The following is a 16,535-nucleotide window of genomic DNA, read 5'->3' on the forward strand; positions in this document are numbered from 1 at the left end:
CGGCAAGGCTAGGAGCCCTAAAAGAAAAAGAAAGGTGTAAAAATGGCTCTGATTCTTGCTGTTGTAGCAATTGGCCCAATAGAAGAAGAAAGAAAAGCCTCCAAAATGTAACACACACATTTTTAAGGGCACTTGACAACCTCAGGAGAAGTTCAAGTAGTGAGAGACATGATAAATATAGGACAAAATGCAAGACTAAACTCTAAACAGGGCTTCTAGAATGCCAAGGAGATATCCTTCTCTCAAATACCAGAGCAGTTGCTTCAGACACCCTCAAACATTTATCTCAAAACTTCTCCATGTAGGCATTGTTATGTTAAGAGAACTGGTGGCAACCAGTGGGAGTATTAGTAGGGTTGCCAGGTCCCTCTTTGCTATTGGTGGGAGGTTTTTGGGGTGCCAGATTTATGAGGTCTGGCAGTGAGGTCATCTCTAATGGAGGGAAAACTGATGCATAACTCCAAGGAACAACCGAGGCAGATGGGGTGAGCGTGAGTGAAAGTGCCCATGCATAACTGATCCCTGATTCCAAGCAAGATCAGAATGTGATTGGAGATGAGTTTAAACTTCTGCTCCCTGCTCCCTTTTCCAGATTCTGAAATAGCCATAGAGGTCCCTGCATCAATATCCACGGAGAAGCTCCAAAAGGCCATTTCGGATCAGAAAAGCAATTGAGCAGATTTAAATTCTCTGCGACTTGACAGCAAAAAAAAAAAAAAATCAGGTAGTGCATTGGATTTTTAAAGGGAGGAAAAGACCCTGCAACATCCAGTCACGGAACTTCTACCATCTGTTCTGGTTCTGGCCCTTTTTGTTCCTGAGCTGATGTGAACCCCCTGCCCTTCAAGAGCCATCACTCCCTGAAACTAGATGTTCCTGTTCAGTCATTGGCAATATGGTCACGCTAATCATCTTGACATAACTTGACCTGACTGTTTGCAAGATGAAATGAATTCATTCACAATCCATCACCTTGACAAAAAGGGCAGATTTCATTTCCCCAAGAATGCTGAGATGGGCGAATCTGCGTGAAGGAAAACAGCTAATTTTCCATGGAATGTTAGTATGCTTGTTCATTGAGCATAGCCTCGACTCTTAACCTGCTGTTCTCTTTTGGAGTCCGTGGCTCAGGTTAGATGCTGTGGCTTAATTAGTCTAGGGTTAAAGTGATTGCTAGGGTTGCCAAATTCCAGGTACTTTGCAAAAAAACTCAATTCCACTGTTAATACAATATTGTAAGAACTAAACAGGGCAAGCTCAAAAGGTCAGAAATATCAAAAGTGTATATTTAACGTTACAATAAGTGCAGAAAGGACTAATAATTACAAATACAGTGTGACAAGTTATATACCAATGCATACAAGATATATACAAGAAATAAGTACCCAAGCTGTTTCAAGGTAATAACTCAAGTAAGCACACTGGCTAAATCCAAAAAGACGTGAGACAGAGTCCACTTCAATTGGATGAGTATAATGTCAATTCCAATTGTAACAAGTCTTGCTGTTGCGCCGACGCAAGCCAAGACGAAGAAGAAACGCTTTTCCGGATATTTCTGGCGTTTTCACCAAAAACAGCTTCATCAGCCTAAAACCATGAATCAAAGTACGTTTGCTACATTTAGTACATACAATGATATATTAAACTACAAATTCAGTACATTTAATTGTAAAATTCTCACCTCGAAAAGGGGTCATAGGAAACCCGGATATCTGTTGTCCCGGTTTCTTAAGGAGGAACACGAATTGCTTAGAGGGCTTAGTTAGCTCCCCATACTCATTTTCATATGTTTTTGCTTTTTTTTTGTATTTCTTAGAATTAATTTATGCTCCCCCTCAAAAGGGGCTGCAATTCTTTTTGCCTTAACTCAAAGTGTAGTGTCTTACAGATATATTTCATATGTTTCTGCTCCAAAAAATGGCTAGTGAGAGGGGCTTCTAGGTTCCGTGAGCATATGCGGGACCTATGCTCGTTTATGATCAATCTAATCTGGCGCATTGTGCTCCCAATGTGCAACATTGGCACATTATCCAAGGCATACCAGGATGTGAATCACCCCCAATTTTTGGTATGCGGAGAACCAGCTCACTTTGGGACTGGTTGGTCCATTCTGACACTGAAACCTAAACAACAACCATCGATACAGGGCCACTTTAAATGTGGCCGGTGCTCCGTCTGTCCATTAAGCTTGCCAGTGAAGGTGTTCAGTTCAACCACCTCGAACTTCAAGTTTAAGTTGCGCCACTTCTCAAACTGCTCCACAAGCCGAGCGGTGTAAGCCATCATGTGCAAATGCACAAAATTGTACATTGGGAGCATAATGTGCCAGATTAGATTGCACATAAGTGAGCATAGGTCCCGCATACTCTCGCGGAACCTAGAAGCCCCTCTCACTAGCCATTTTTGGAGCTGAAAATGATCTGAGATTTTTTGTTATTTCGGGTCTTTAAAGACCATAACTCAACCAATGCACAAAAGACCCTCCTCCAACATGAGATGCGCTTCATTCATCTCTTCAATACCATGGCACCATATGGATTGAACAATGAAGTAGATTTGTCATGTTTTCTATAAGATTAGCTTTAATGGACACAGTCCCTTTAATTTGTCACGACCTTGGCATGCTTGTACATCATGTGATCTGGATACAAAATATATTACCTTGAATCAGCTTGGGTACTTATTTCTTGTATATATCTTGTATGTATTGGTATATAACTTGTCACACTGTATTTGTAATTATTAGTCCTTTCTGCACTTATTGTAACGTTAAATTCCAGGTACTAGCTGGAGATCTCCTGCTATTACAACTGATCTCCAGCCGACAGAGATCACTTCCCCTGGAGAAAATGGCTGCTTTGGCAATTGGACTCTATGGCATTGAAGTCCCTCCCCTCCCCAAACCCCGGCCTTCTCAGGCTCCACCCTAAAAACCTCCCGCTGGTGGCAAAGAGGGACCTGTCAATCTTAGTTATTGAAGAAGAAGAAGAGTTGGTTTTTATATGCCAACTTTACCACTTAAGGCAGAATCAAATCGGCTCACAATCACCTTCCTTTCCCCTCCTCACAGCAGACACCCTGTGGGGCTGAGAGAGTGTGACTGGCCCAAGGTCACCCAGCTGGCTTTGTGTTTAGGAGTGGGGAAACAAATCCAGTTCACCAGATTAGCCTCCGCCGCTCATGTGGAGGAGTGGGGAATCAAACCCGGTTCTCCAGATCAGACTCCACTTCTCCAAACCACCGCTCTTAACCACTACACCACACTGGCTCTCTGATTGCCCAAACGCTGACCGATACACTAACTATGGCTACCTAGGGTATTTCAAACCAGGATCTGAAACTATGATTTATTACCCACAGTTAATCTTCACTATGGTTAGGGTTGCCAACCTCCAAGTTGTGACTGGAGATCTCCCGCTATTACAACTGATCTCCTGGTGATAGAGATCAGTTTCCCTGGAGAACATTTCTGCCTTGGCCACTGGACTCTATGGCATTGAAGTCCCTCCCCTCTCCAAACCCTCCCTCTTCAGGCTCCACCCCCAAAATCTCCAGGTAATTTCCATCCCAGAGCTGGCAACCCTAACTATGGTTCTGTGTGACACAAATGCATCCTGCAACGCTGCCCTCCTGACAACATCACTGGGTCTGAGCCCGGCTTCCCGGGAATAAGGGCAAGATATAAATGTGAGGAAATGTGCAGGGGGGTGGTGGGGAAAACAACAAAACCAACAAAGCCAGCATTTGCAAAGGAAATCAGAATTTGAAAAATCCCCTGTGATTTCACAAGTAAACCATACTTAAATTTCAAGCTCGATTTCATGCTATGTCTAAACCGAGCTAGTATGTTGATGGGCTGGTTCATAAGGAAATCACCCACTTGGGGATGAGGAAGATCTCCAGGTGATAGAGAGCCAGCGTGGTGTAGTGGTTAAGAATGGTGGTTTGGAGCAGTGGAGTCTGATCTGGAGAACCGGGTTTGATTCCCTGCTCCTCCACATGAGCGGCGGAGGCTAATCTAGTGAACTGGATTTATTTCCCCTCTCCTACACACGAAGCCAGCTGGGTGACCTTGGGCAAGTTACAGTTCTATTAAGAGCTCTCTCAGCCCTACCTACCTCACAGGGTGTCTGTTGTGGGGAAGGGAAGGTGATTGTAAGCTGGTTTGAGTCTCCCTTAAGTGGTAGAGAAAGTCGGCATATAAAAACCAACTCTTCTTCTTCTTCCTCTTTCCCACCAAACAGCAATAGAGTGGCAGAGTTAGGGGTCTACTGGAAGTAGTAAACCAGTGGGGAGTGCTTAAAAATGCTTGCCCTTTCTTAGAGCTGCCAACATCCAGGTGGAGCCTGGAGTTCTCCCAGAATTACAACTGATCAACAAAGGAGAAAGATAGTTCCCTTGGGGAAACTGGCAGCTGGGGAGTATGAATGCTATGTATCACATCTCTGCTGAGTTCCCTTGTCTCCAAACTCCACCCTCACCAGGCTCCACCCCTAAATCTCCAGGAATTTAGCAACCAGGAGCTGGCAACCCTACCCATTCCCCAGTTGTCCACATTTCCCCTGCACATCAAACTGCTTTTCCACACCCAGGGCAAAATAGCTGGCAAGGATGAAGCTGTGAAAGAAAGCCAGGATGTAGGCTGCTTGCAGGAACCCTTCACCTTGTTGATGCCAATTAGAGGCGGTGTTAAGAATTAATACGAAATATTCTATAAAATATTGTTTTCACAAACTGAGCCAGTTTCTTCCACTTGTAAACTCCATTTGTGGGATTGAGATTTATGCTAAGGAGACAGAGTGCAAGAGAAGAGACTGATGCATATGGATAAGTTTTTCTCACTTGACTCGTAATGCAAAAGCAAAGCTTTGCTCTTTCTGGGAAAGGAGGAAGTGATTGATCAGACCCTGACTGAGCAACTCTTGGTAAGAGGCCTCATCCTTGCTCGCAGAAAGAAAATAAGAGCTCTCTGCAAAATAGCCCCTAACTACCAGGCCCCAGTGGTTAGAGGAAATGGAGGCTACCCAACTTACAAGGGAGTCAACAATACCCCTGACTGTGTCTTACAGTGGCCAGTTATGACATGGCCACCAGCATGAAATGGGAGAGGCAGGTACTTGCAGGTAGAGAGGGGGCAATCGTCATCCCCAATGCAATGATGTCACTTCTAGTATGACCCAGAAGTGACAGCATTGCACTGGTGGGGAGGGACAGACTATCTAGCACTTACCCAGAATGCTGTGGTTCAACCATTGAGCTTGGGAAGAAGTGATGAGGTCACTTCTGGGTTGTGCTGGAAGTTGCGTTATCATGTCAGGGATGTCGACCACACCCTTCCAATTGGCAGACCACTTTCCTCCTGCTGTCCAGCTGAGCAGCAGTGGCCAGCAGCATTAGAGGGGGAGGCTCTCCCACCAAGAAATGGAGCCAGAATAACTGCCATATCTAAGTGACCATCTCAAAAAGCCAGCAAATCTGCCAGGTGAGGAGACCAACCCACTTCTGCCAACTTGCCAGGCCTTCAGCAGGTGCTCTGTCTTTGCATCCCTGCTTTCTCAGCCAACAAAATTTCCAAATTTTTCATCCCAATTCATAAGGGTGGTATTTCACCATTGCCCACACACTGGGTCCAAACGCTCTTTAATGACAGTGAATAGAAAGCAGGGGAAGACAGCTTTGAAAAAGCAGTCAATTCAATATTAAGCTAACATTTCATTAGCTTCTTCCCAAAATAAAAGACAAATAATATTACATTAACAAAATTAAACATAAATTGGAAAGCCTGATCCCTGCCTCATTTCCAGAAAAAGAAAAACTGTTGAACCATTCAGGCTTAAAATATTGCTGGCACATCCACAGAAAATACTTAGGAGTGATGCCTGGAATGCCAAAGAAAATACCCGCAACATTAGAAATACTCCCAAAGCTCATAGTCAAAGTCAAGCTAGAGGAGACACATGAGAGTCAGTGTGGTGCAGTGGCTAGGAGCGGTGGACTCTAATCTGGAGAACCCAGTTTGATTCCCCACTCCTCCACATGAGCAGCGGACTCTAATCTGGTATGAAAACCAACTCTTCTTCTTCTCCTAATACCATTTAAATGCAAATTCCAGGTGTGTGCAACCTGAATTAGGGCTTCAAGGGTTAGCACAGGTAACCCCCATCTCCTATTGATTTAATTTCTCAAAACACCCCTCCCTATATTGCCATTAACTCTATAAGGGGAGAAGATGGATATTTTAGCCCATTTTAAAATTTTGCAAATAGGAGCTTGGGAAAGGTCAATTTTGATCAGGTGGAAGAGTTGGAAGTAACAGTCTGACTCCCACATTACATTAGGCTGGCCAGGTTTCCTGGTAGGAGCCATGGGAGCAAAATTGGATGGGGAAATTGGCATTGTGCTGATGCCATGATGTCACTTCCAGTGCAAACCCCGAAGTGATGTCACCATGTCTGGGCAACAGTCTAAGATTCACCTGAAACTTCGTGTTAATACCCAAGAATTGGGGTGAATCCTATGTCATCGTACTGGTGTAGTGACATCACTTCCAAGTTTGTGCCAGAAATTACATCACAGTGTCAGCATGACACTAATCATCAGGACTCTGCCCCCTGCATCTCCCAGGGCCACCCTACAGTACAGAGTTCACAAGTGGGGTCTGAGGTCCCCACCCTGTGTTCTGTGGATCACAATTGAGTTCCTCAATTCCCACATGCACAGTGTCCAATTTGGATGGTGACTGCCGCGCATGTGGCAAAGGGACTTCAGCCCACCACATGCGCACCATTTTTCCCAACCTGAAATGGTCGGGGGGAGGGGTTACGATTTGCACCACTGGTGCCACATAAAGGCTAGGTAATATTTTAGCCTTAACTTTTAAGGCAGTGAAGAGTATATGATGCTGCATTGCACTGAGTCAGCATAGTGTACTCTGACAGACAGAAAGTATCAAGCATAACAAGATCTTTTCCAGTTCGGCTCCCCAAGCTCATCTTTAACTCAAAATGCCAGGGTCTGAACCTGGAAACTTCAGTATGCACACCAGGTGCTTTAACTCTGAGCCACACGTCCATCAAAATTCAACAAAGGGGCTCATCAACAAAAAGACTGCAATCCTATTTAAGACTATGAAAGCTTATCCATTACCTTTAACTACTAGTATCCTTGGGGTGGGGGGTGCAGGCTTCCCACATCAAAGTTCTTTTCATGTTAATTTCATCACACTTTTTTTACAAAGCTGGTTTGCTATTAGCAAATGCAATTGTAAAAGAAAACAAATCATCTTCAACAAATGGCATTTGAAATCACTTTTGCCCAAAAGCCAATCTGGGAAACATGCAAAATGCATTTGTACAGATGGAAATCTCTTGCCTGCCTCCCTCCCTCCCTTTCTCTCTCTCTCTCTCTCTCTCTCATGGAAAGCTGTAAATCTTTAGCTCTCTCTCATTGCACCATTTCTTCAGTGCCTCAGGAGGCAAAGTGATAAAAGTATACAATGCAAGTGTAAGCAGGTTGTTCCCTCCAACTAGCTCTTTAAGAGGAACTTATTTATTGATAAAGCATCTGGAAAATATTAAAAGGTTACAATGTCAATAAAATACATATGCAGGGAAAAAGCTGGGAGCGACAAGAACTAAGGAGACGTGATTGCTCAGCAAGCTGAACACAGCTACTTAGCACATCCATTTTTGAGCAGGAGGTTCCCCCTACCTCCCACCTCAGAAGAAGTTTGACAAACAGGGACAGCTTTTAACTCAGAGGAATCAGTAAGTGTCAAAAAAAGCCTGCATGAAAGAAGAAGAATTAAGGCAGGAGTCCCCAGCCCCGCAGAGCTTGTGGGCACTTTTGGAATTTTGAGAACAGGTAGCATGTGCCAGAACAAAATGGCTTCCACGGGAAAGGATGAGCCAATCACAAAATGGCTGCCAAGGAAAGGCAGTCAGAAAATGTTTGGAGGGTCCAAGCCAAGCATCCTCCCATGATGGCGACAGCCATTTCCAAATGGATACCAACCTCCAGGTACTAGCTGGAGATCTCCTCTATTTCAACTGATCTCCAGCCGATACAGATCAGTTCACCTGGAGAAAATGGCTACTTTGGCAACTGGACTCTATGGCATTGAAGTCCCTCCCCAAACCCCGCCCTCCTCAGGCTCAGCCCCAAACACCTCCCACCGGTGGCAAAGAGGGACCTGGAAGCCTTAATTGTACTCTATGGCATTGAAGTCCTGCCCCTCCCCAAACCCCACCCTCCTCAGGCTCCACCCCAAAATCTCCAGCTATTCCCCAACCCAGAGCTGGCAGCCCTTCTGGGGGCTTCTGGTCAGTACCTGCTCCAGTGATGGAGCAAACCCAAGACTCGATCTTTGCTTTGGACAACCAGGAAGTGGGGCACTAAGAAATATGTCAGCAAGAACCATAATGTCCTTGGGTGCCAAACTACATATTAATTGACTAAAGGCTTAACTTCACGTTCCCCCCTTGTTTAGTTTAAAGCACTTTTTTCAGTTTCAAATGCAGATTGATCAAGAAGAAGAACTAGTGAAGAGAGGGAAAGATCCTTTAAACCTTTCCTCCCCTGCCATTTCCTCACTGGAAAAATCTACTCTAAACCACTTTTGCTCCTGCAGGGGACAACTTATGGGTACCTATATTTTTCTCCCAGCAGGGGCAACAGCTACTTAGGGGGTGGCTTTTTCCCTGAAGAAATGGTGGCATCCCCCTGGATCCCCCACCTCAGCTGGCTTTTCCCCACCACTCCAAGCAGTGGTGGGGGAAAAAGTAAAACAAATGGCCAACAATGTGATGTCACTTCCGTGAAAACCCAGAAATTACATCATACCTCTCTAGGAATTGACTCTTAGAGAGAATTTACATCACTTCTGGGCTTTCCTGGAAGTAAAGTCATATCATAGGCCAACAACCTCCCCAACCTCTCACCACCTCCATCTTCTGGTACCCCTTAGTAAAGTTCTGAATCTGCTACATCTTGTTTCCTCGTTACAGTGACTGGCAGATGGACAGTTGCTTAGGGATAAAAAGGAGGCAGGCTAAATATAGGGAATTAGCAGAAAGATCTCAGCCACTGAACAAAGCAGCCAGTGGCCTCTTGTTGTTGAAGCAGACCACACACACACACACACAAAAGTAATTTGCAAACAACGTTACTAGCTTCAGGTCATGCCGGGTAACTGATGAGTAAATGATTCTTTAAGGAAAGTTTGTACCCATCGTTTTGCAATAAACGCACCCCCCCAGAACTATCCCTCCTGACTGAATGGTTATTTAACCACAGAAAATGCAAGGTAATAAACCTTCTGGCAATAGGGTTTAGAAATAAGCAGTGCAGTAATTTTGAGAAATTGAAGTTTCAGGATGTTGGCCCCTGCCTTATTCCCATTAATGAATCTTAATGCACTGTGAACCTCATTAGCAAAAACAGGTTTAAAAGCTCCTCTGAGTTGGGCTTAGTCATCATTCATTCTGCATGCCTAGATCAAGCGCTTCTTGCTTTAGGTGCTCTTAAAAAGCAGAGACAAAACAGAAATCAGTTTCTTATCATATGAAAATAAGTGTCTTTTTACCCGTTTCTTTGAAGGTGGTTTCTTATCAGCTGTCAGATATTAATGTGAATATGTCATCTCCCGAGCAGTTCTATCTATGAGTATTTGACATACATGATTCCCCATCTTGCAGAGTGCAGACTGAAATGGCATAGTCTAGTCTAGGAAAGGGTATATCATGTGAGATTGTCTTCTAAGGCCCTTTTCCTGGAGCTCCCACATTCTGAGGCTAGGCTGATAAGCCACTGGAGAGTCTTTTTTGTGATTGCTTCCCAACTAGGAAACTACTCCCAAGGGAGATCTACTTTCTCTGATATGTTTCAGGTAGGGTTGCCAGGTCCCTCTTCGCCATCGGCGGGAGATTTTGGGAGCAGAGACTGAGGAGGGTGGGGTTTGGGGAGGAGAGGAACCAATGCCATAGTCCAATTGCCAAAGCCAGCATTTTCTCCAGGGGAACTGATCTCTGTTGGCTGGAGATCACCAGTAATAGCAGGAGATCTCCAGCTAGTACCTGGAGGTTGGCAACCCTATTCTGGCATAAAGTAACAGCTGTCCTGTTTTCTTGTGGAAGAGTTAATTCTATTTTAGCCAGGTTGATGTTCAGTATTTTTTATGTTATGTTCTTCTGTGGGCCTCTTGGAGTGGGAGGGGACTACAGGAAATGCTGTGAATTTGCCCTTTTTATCTATTGTGACTCTCAGGGCCAAAATACCCTTGATGACGAGCCATTATTAGATCCCCAAACATGTAATGTATCCTCTGTAGGGTTGCCAAGTGCCCAGTGGTGGCGGGTAAAATCCCACCAATCCACGGGATTACCAGTTGGCCAGCTGATAGCCGGTGGGCACTGCGGGCACTGGGAATCTCAGAGAAAACTCTATGGAAACCATAGAGTTTTTCCCGAGATCTCTGTACTGGACCCAGAATTGCCAGCCAGTAGATGGTAACTGGTGGGAGTCAGGGGGCAGGGACATGGGAGGGTGTCATTGATATGAAAGTGTTACATCACTGTTGAGAAAAACCCAGATGTGACATCAAGCCTGCCCTAGGAATTGCCAGAAACTCTATAGTTTTACCATGGAGTTTCCATGATTCCTAGAGCAGGCTAGTACTGTACAGTAAATCAACAAAAATACCAGGTACTAGCTATTACAACTGCTATCTCCTGCTATTACAACTGATCTCCAGCTGATAAGAATTCAGTTCACCTGGAGAAAATGGCCTCTTTGGCAATTGGACTCGATGGCACTGAAGTCCCTCCCCTCCCCAAACCCCGCCCTCCTCAGGGTCTACCCCAGAAACCTCCCACCGGTGGCTAAGAGGGAGCTGGCAACCCTAAGTTGGCAACTCTACCAAGAAACACTAGCATGGTAGCACTGCATAAGCACAGGCTATGGATCTCTGGCCAACTTCTGCTGCATGTACAGGTACCAGTCATCAGTTTTTTTCCTAGCAGGAAGCATGTGGAACCCAGCCATTTTTATGTCTTTAAATACATCTAGCATTATTTTTGAACTGGGCCTAATGTCTGCTTCAGGAAGGCCTACAGCTCAAGTGCAAAACTCATGATTTGTATTGCAGGAAGTGCCAAGGTCAATCTCTGGCATCTCGCATTAAAAGCTAAGAAATAAAAACAGAGTCCAGTGGCAGCTTAAAGCCAACAAAGGTTATTGCAACATAAGCTTTTATGGGTCAGAGCTTACATCATTGGACATGCTGATGTTTATGTCCATCAGGTCACTAATGGTTGTACACTTCAGTACATCTGATGAAGTGAACTGACTCACAGAAGCTTATACTGGAATAAACTCTGCTGTTTAAGCTCTGTTATCTTAAAGCTGCCACTGGGGTCTTATTTTATCTTTCTGCTACCTATATAGAATTATAACTGAGGGTTGAGAAAGACCTTGAAGAGCCCCTGGCAGGTGAAATAGACAGTATTAATTTCAATTAAGGTTGTCATTTGGCTGGTGCCAGTAGGTAACTTCCCACCCCCTCCCTCAGTCCCTTACCCTCACTAATTTTAGCAGCAGGAAAAAATAGGGTGTGTGGCATTGACGATGAAACTCTAGGTGTTTTCCCCAATCTCTGTGTTAAGGACCATAGAGATTGGGGGAGTTCCTAGATCATTGCCCGGAAGTGATGTTACTTCTGGGTGATGCTCTAGGATTTTCCCTGAAGACCATAGAGCAGGGGTGTCAAACATAAGGCTCGAGGGCCAGACCTGCCCCCTTGAGAGCTCTTATCCAGCCTGCAAGTCAACCAAGGCACCCCCCCACACACACACACATACTCTCAAGTATGTGGCAAGTAGGGTTGCCAACCTCTTGGTACTAGCTGGAGATCTCCTGCTATTATAACTGATTGGCCAATAGAGATCAATTCACTTGAAGAAAATGGCTGCTTTGGCAATTGGACTCCATGGCATTGAAGTCCCTCCCCTCCCCAAACCCTGCCCTCCTCAAGCTCTGACCCAAAAACCTCCCACCAGTAGCAAAGAGGGACCTGGCAACCCTAGTGGCAAGGCATGACCTGGCCCGACCAAGTGACACTTATTTCATATCCAGCCCTCGTAATGACTGAGTTTGACACCCCTGCCATAGAGATTGGGAGAATTCCTAGAGGGGCACAGAGGAAGTGACAACCCATCCCGAAACTCCATGATCCCTAGACACCACCCAAAAAAACTGCCAAAATTTCCTGGAGTAGGGTTGGCAACCCTAGGTTCAGTGAACCAGTGGTCTGACTCAGTGGTCTGAATCAAAATTCTATTGCTCCAGTTTTTGCATGTGAATTTCCTTATGCAACTTACCCTTCCTTATTTAATCCTAGGCAACATGTAATCATTGGGCTGTTTAGTCATCGACCTACAAATGATGTTTCGGAATATCTGATGACTATTATCCATGTATTGTTTTCTACTCCTTGCTTCAAGTTTTCTATTTTATTGGTGAAAGAGTTTCCATGTCTTCTTCAACCTCATCCATTTCATATGTACTCTCAATCACAACCAGGCTTTCAGGAACTGTCATTAGTCCTTTTTATACAGAAGCCAGTCTCCATCTTGTATTTGCACAATGCACAAAAGCAACACAGGAATGAGGTAAGAATAGTGAAAGGTATCACTGATGAAATAGCAAATTTTCACGTTTCATACTGACCTCTCCCCAAAGTTGTTGTGCATCAAACGACTAGCTGCTGCTGTCCAATGTCACGCCTCCCATTTTCTTCTCCCTATTAGCAGCATTCAGAGGTCTAAACATGCCAGACAATGTTAGGCTGAAAGGTCAATGAGAAGCTGCAGGTCTGCCTAGCTTTCTGCCCTCACTAAGCCTCTGAGTAAGCTGGTGATCTGATTGCTTCATCCACCATCCTGAAAACTTACTGAAATAATCGATAATCAATAGAAAAATATAAAATAATTTTATTCCATGATTTTAATACACCCTTGATATTTTACATGAGCTTTGATGCCCATTTTTATGTGCTTGTCCATTTCGTACCCAGGGCAGTTACCAGCTCCAATCCAGTTACACTCCTACTTGTTTTACATCATACCCTTCCCCACTTGGTACAGCATGCAGCTTTTCATCTTAATTCCGGCTGCCACTTAAACATGAAGAATCTTAACCCTGTCTTGGGGGAAGGACTCTTCATAAATGTAAAAGAATAAACTCTTCGGGAATCTAAGGCTGCCACTGCCAATAACAACCTTTTTTATTATTTCTGATTGTTACAAAATCTCATAAATTAGGATTTGCTTCAGTGACAACCTCTCTAGTAGGAAAAGTCCATTTCATGGACTATAACTATTCCAGTGTCAATCAGAATCCTCCCCAGATAGTTTATGGGGTGGAGTCTCTTTAATATCTTTATTTAATCTTGTTCAGCTAAACAGTTTAACATAAATGTGACTGAAGATATAGAGAGTAATCATTTCCATGGGGGCCTGCTGTAGAGTAATGCTAATCTCCTGCTTCACTTTTCAGAAATGAATCTACCCTGCCATGATGCTTGCTATTCACTGTGCTTGTTTCTGCACTGTCATTTTAATCTGTGAAGAACAGTTGCGGAGTTCTTTACTCAGTGGGGGAAAGTCTCTGACTCTATGTGTGTGCGTAATTGCTCGTGTGTGTGATGGCTCTTGGATTTTTGGCAGTCAGATCATGGGCAGTAGATTCAGGATGGACAAAAGGAAACACTTCTCTACACAATGAGTGATTAAAACATGGCATTCGCTGCCAGAGGAGGTTGTGACGGCCAAAGGCATAGACAACTTTAAAAGGGGATTGGACAGATACGTGGAGAATAGGTCTATCACAGCTACTAGCCATGGTGACTAAAGGGAATCTCCACAAACATTTGAATACCAGTGCTGGGAGGCAACATCAGGGGAAGTCCTCAACCTCTATGCTCTGTTGTTGGTTCTCCAAAGGAACTGAATGGCCACTGTGTGAGACAGGATGCTAGACTAGATGGACCACTGGTCTGATCCAGCACAGCTCTTATGTTCTTAAATATGATCTCAGAAGGTCAGAACTTCAGTTAAGGGCTTTCTTATAACTGTTCTTCATCAGACTGGATGTCTTTTCCCATAGCTCAAAATACCTCCTCTACAATAGGCGTAATACCGCCTGTCTCCTTAATGCAATCACCCGCTTGGGTAGAATGATCTCTCTGAAAAACAACCCCCCCCAAAAGTGCATGACCATTTGGGTCTCATTCAATAGCTCTGATATAAATGGGGAGCCATAGAAATGATTAACAATTTCAGCTAATGAGTAAGCATTAAATATACTGCAGTTGAGAATAGAGATCTCTGTTCACAAGGACCTTTTAAGTGCTTTGGCAAGTTGTTTTATCATCATCGAGCCAGTCTCTTTTCTTATAGCATCATAAAATGATGGATGCACATTGGCGAGACACACTTTCAGAATATCATTCACGTCTGTGGGCTACCCAGCAAGACTTTGGCAGATCTGTAAAACCATGCAGCCTGTGAAAGTAATTGGGGGAATCGAAAGAGACAATCGAGAGCCCTTAAAATTCTATGGGAGCTATGATTTCATTGGGATACAATTAGGGTTGTGCATATCCATATACCCAAATTGAAAATAAACCTGAAATTAGCCATTTCGGCAATATTCGGGTTTTGGGTCCACCAAATACCAAAACATGGGAATCTTCTCGAAGCCGAATAGGCGTTTCGGCTATTTGCCTTCTGCGGAGTCTACATTTTGTTGCCCTTGTTATGTGTGTGTGTGTGTCCCTTTCTCCCCCTGACCCAGTGGTAGAGTTCAGAACTGGGCCTCCTTTTCATGCATCATGTGCAGTGCAAAGTTGCATCATTCCCCCTTTTCCTCGCCATTCCTTGCTGTGAGCAGAGTTAAGCTCTTTCTAAAGGCAAGCAGATAGTGCATAAAGGAAAGAAAGAGGGACATTTGTGTCCAGTGGCAGTTGAATAGTTCTTCAGAGCTGACTTGCAAAAAAAAAATTGCGAAAGTGTAATACGAATCAGGAATGCTTAATTATCTGTATATTCAACCTGCAGTTGGTTTGCAAATTGTGAGCAGAACCCCCTATCGATGAAAAAATGTTTATTTGTTCAGTGTTTGATGTTGGATTGCACTATGTATGCATAGTCCCACATAGCTTACCCATCCCCATATGTTGCAATAAAATAAAAGAGGCATTTCTGTACCATGTGGGGAGAGCTGCATGACTTATCTGTAGATTCTAGCATTGTCTGTTTGTTCACGAGAATATTCAAACCAGATTGCAAATACTTGATGCATGCGATCTCTAACCCTCTTCTGGCAAATATGTGTTTCTGTGTATCTGTTTGCGAGAGGCACTGCCTATGTATGCCATGTCCTGTCTGAAACTTAGCTCCTTTCATTTTCTTCAGTTATCTGTGTTTTGAGTTGTAGTCTAGATGGATTAGACAGAACTTTCTCTGTGGCTGACCTCCCCACCCCCCGATCTACTAGCTCTGCCACCACCAATATCACAATATTGTTTAGGCCTCTCAAAGTCCACCTATTCACCCCTAGAAGCACTCTAAGAATACTTTCACATATAAAGAAATCAGCACTATAGGATAAACATGAGAGCTTCTGGAATAAATTTTATGACAGACCAAAGAGGCATTCTATTTTCTTTTATTGCAAGTAAGGGATCCCCAAGAACTCATGGAGGGATGCCATTACCCCTCCTGGTCCTCCTCCCCAAGCTATCACCACTTTCCTGGCTTTTTTCTATTACCTCCTTCCTTCCCTTCCCCCAGCCCCCCTACTCTATGGAGAAGAACATAGTTACGGAGGAAATTGCTAGAGTATCACAGAGGGTACGGGGGTTGGAGGATGTGATGGCACTTCTGAGTGATGCTTTAGGAAGCCCTACAATCTCTGTGGTTTTTACCATAGAGACTGGGAAAATTCCTGGAGTGTCACCATCAGCACTATCCCCCAATTTTTCCCTACTCCTCAATTCATCAAGGGCAGGGGAGTGGGGTTGAGAGATTGCCCGCTAACAGCTGGTAAATGATAAGCCTACTACAACTCACCTCAAGTTCTTCTGTTGTTGATGGGCCACCTTGGGGAAGAAGGTGGTAGGAGGGAGAGGGTAGGATTATACGGGGTTTGCTTGTTGTTACATTTACTGTCTTATATACAAAACAATAAGAATCTCAATGGGGGGAAATGAACCTGCAGCAGTCATTTTGGATTATGTAGGCAACCACAAGAGAATCCAATATAGCTGCCAAGATCTCCTGAGGTATTCTTGCAACATCTTAGCATTTGAACTCTTTTTTTTAAAAAAAATGAAACTTTCGTTTAAATTTAATTTTCCCCCCCCCATAAACCTAGGGTTTGCCCCAGGTTTGTAGAAACATCTCTGCTATCTCTACATGGCCTGATTGTGCATATTTTTTGATCTGCAACCTAATTCTATGTATCTGATTCAATACATG

Source organism: Euleptes europaea, chromosome 4 (genome assembly GCF_029931775.1).
Source record: "Euleptes europaea isolate rEulEur1 chromosome 4, rEulEur1.hap1, whole genome shotgun sequence".
Lineage (NCBI taxonomy): Eukaryota > Metazoa > Chordata > Lepidosauria > Squamata > Sphaerodactylidae > Euleptes > Euleptes europaea.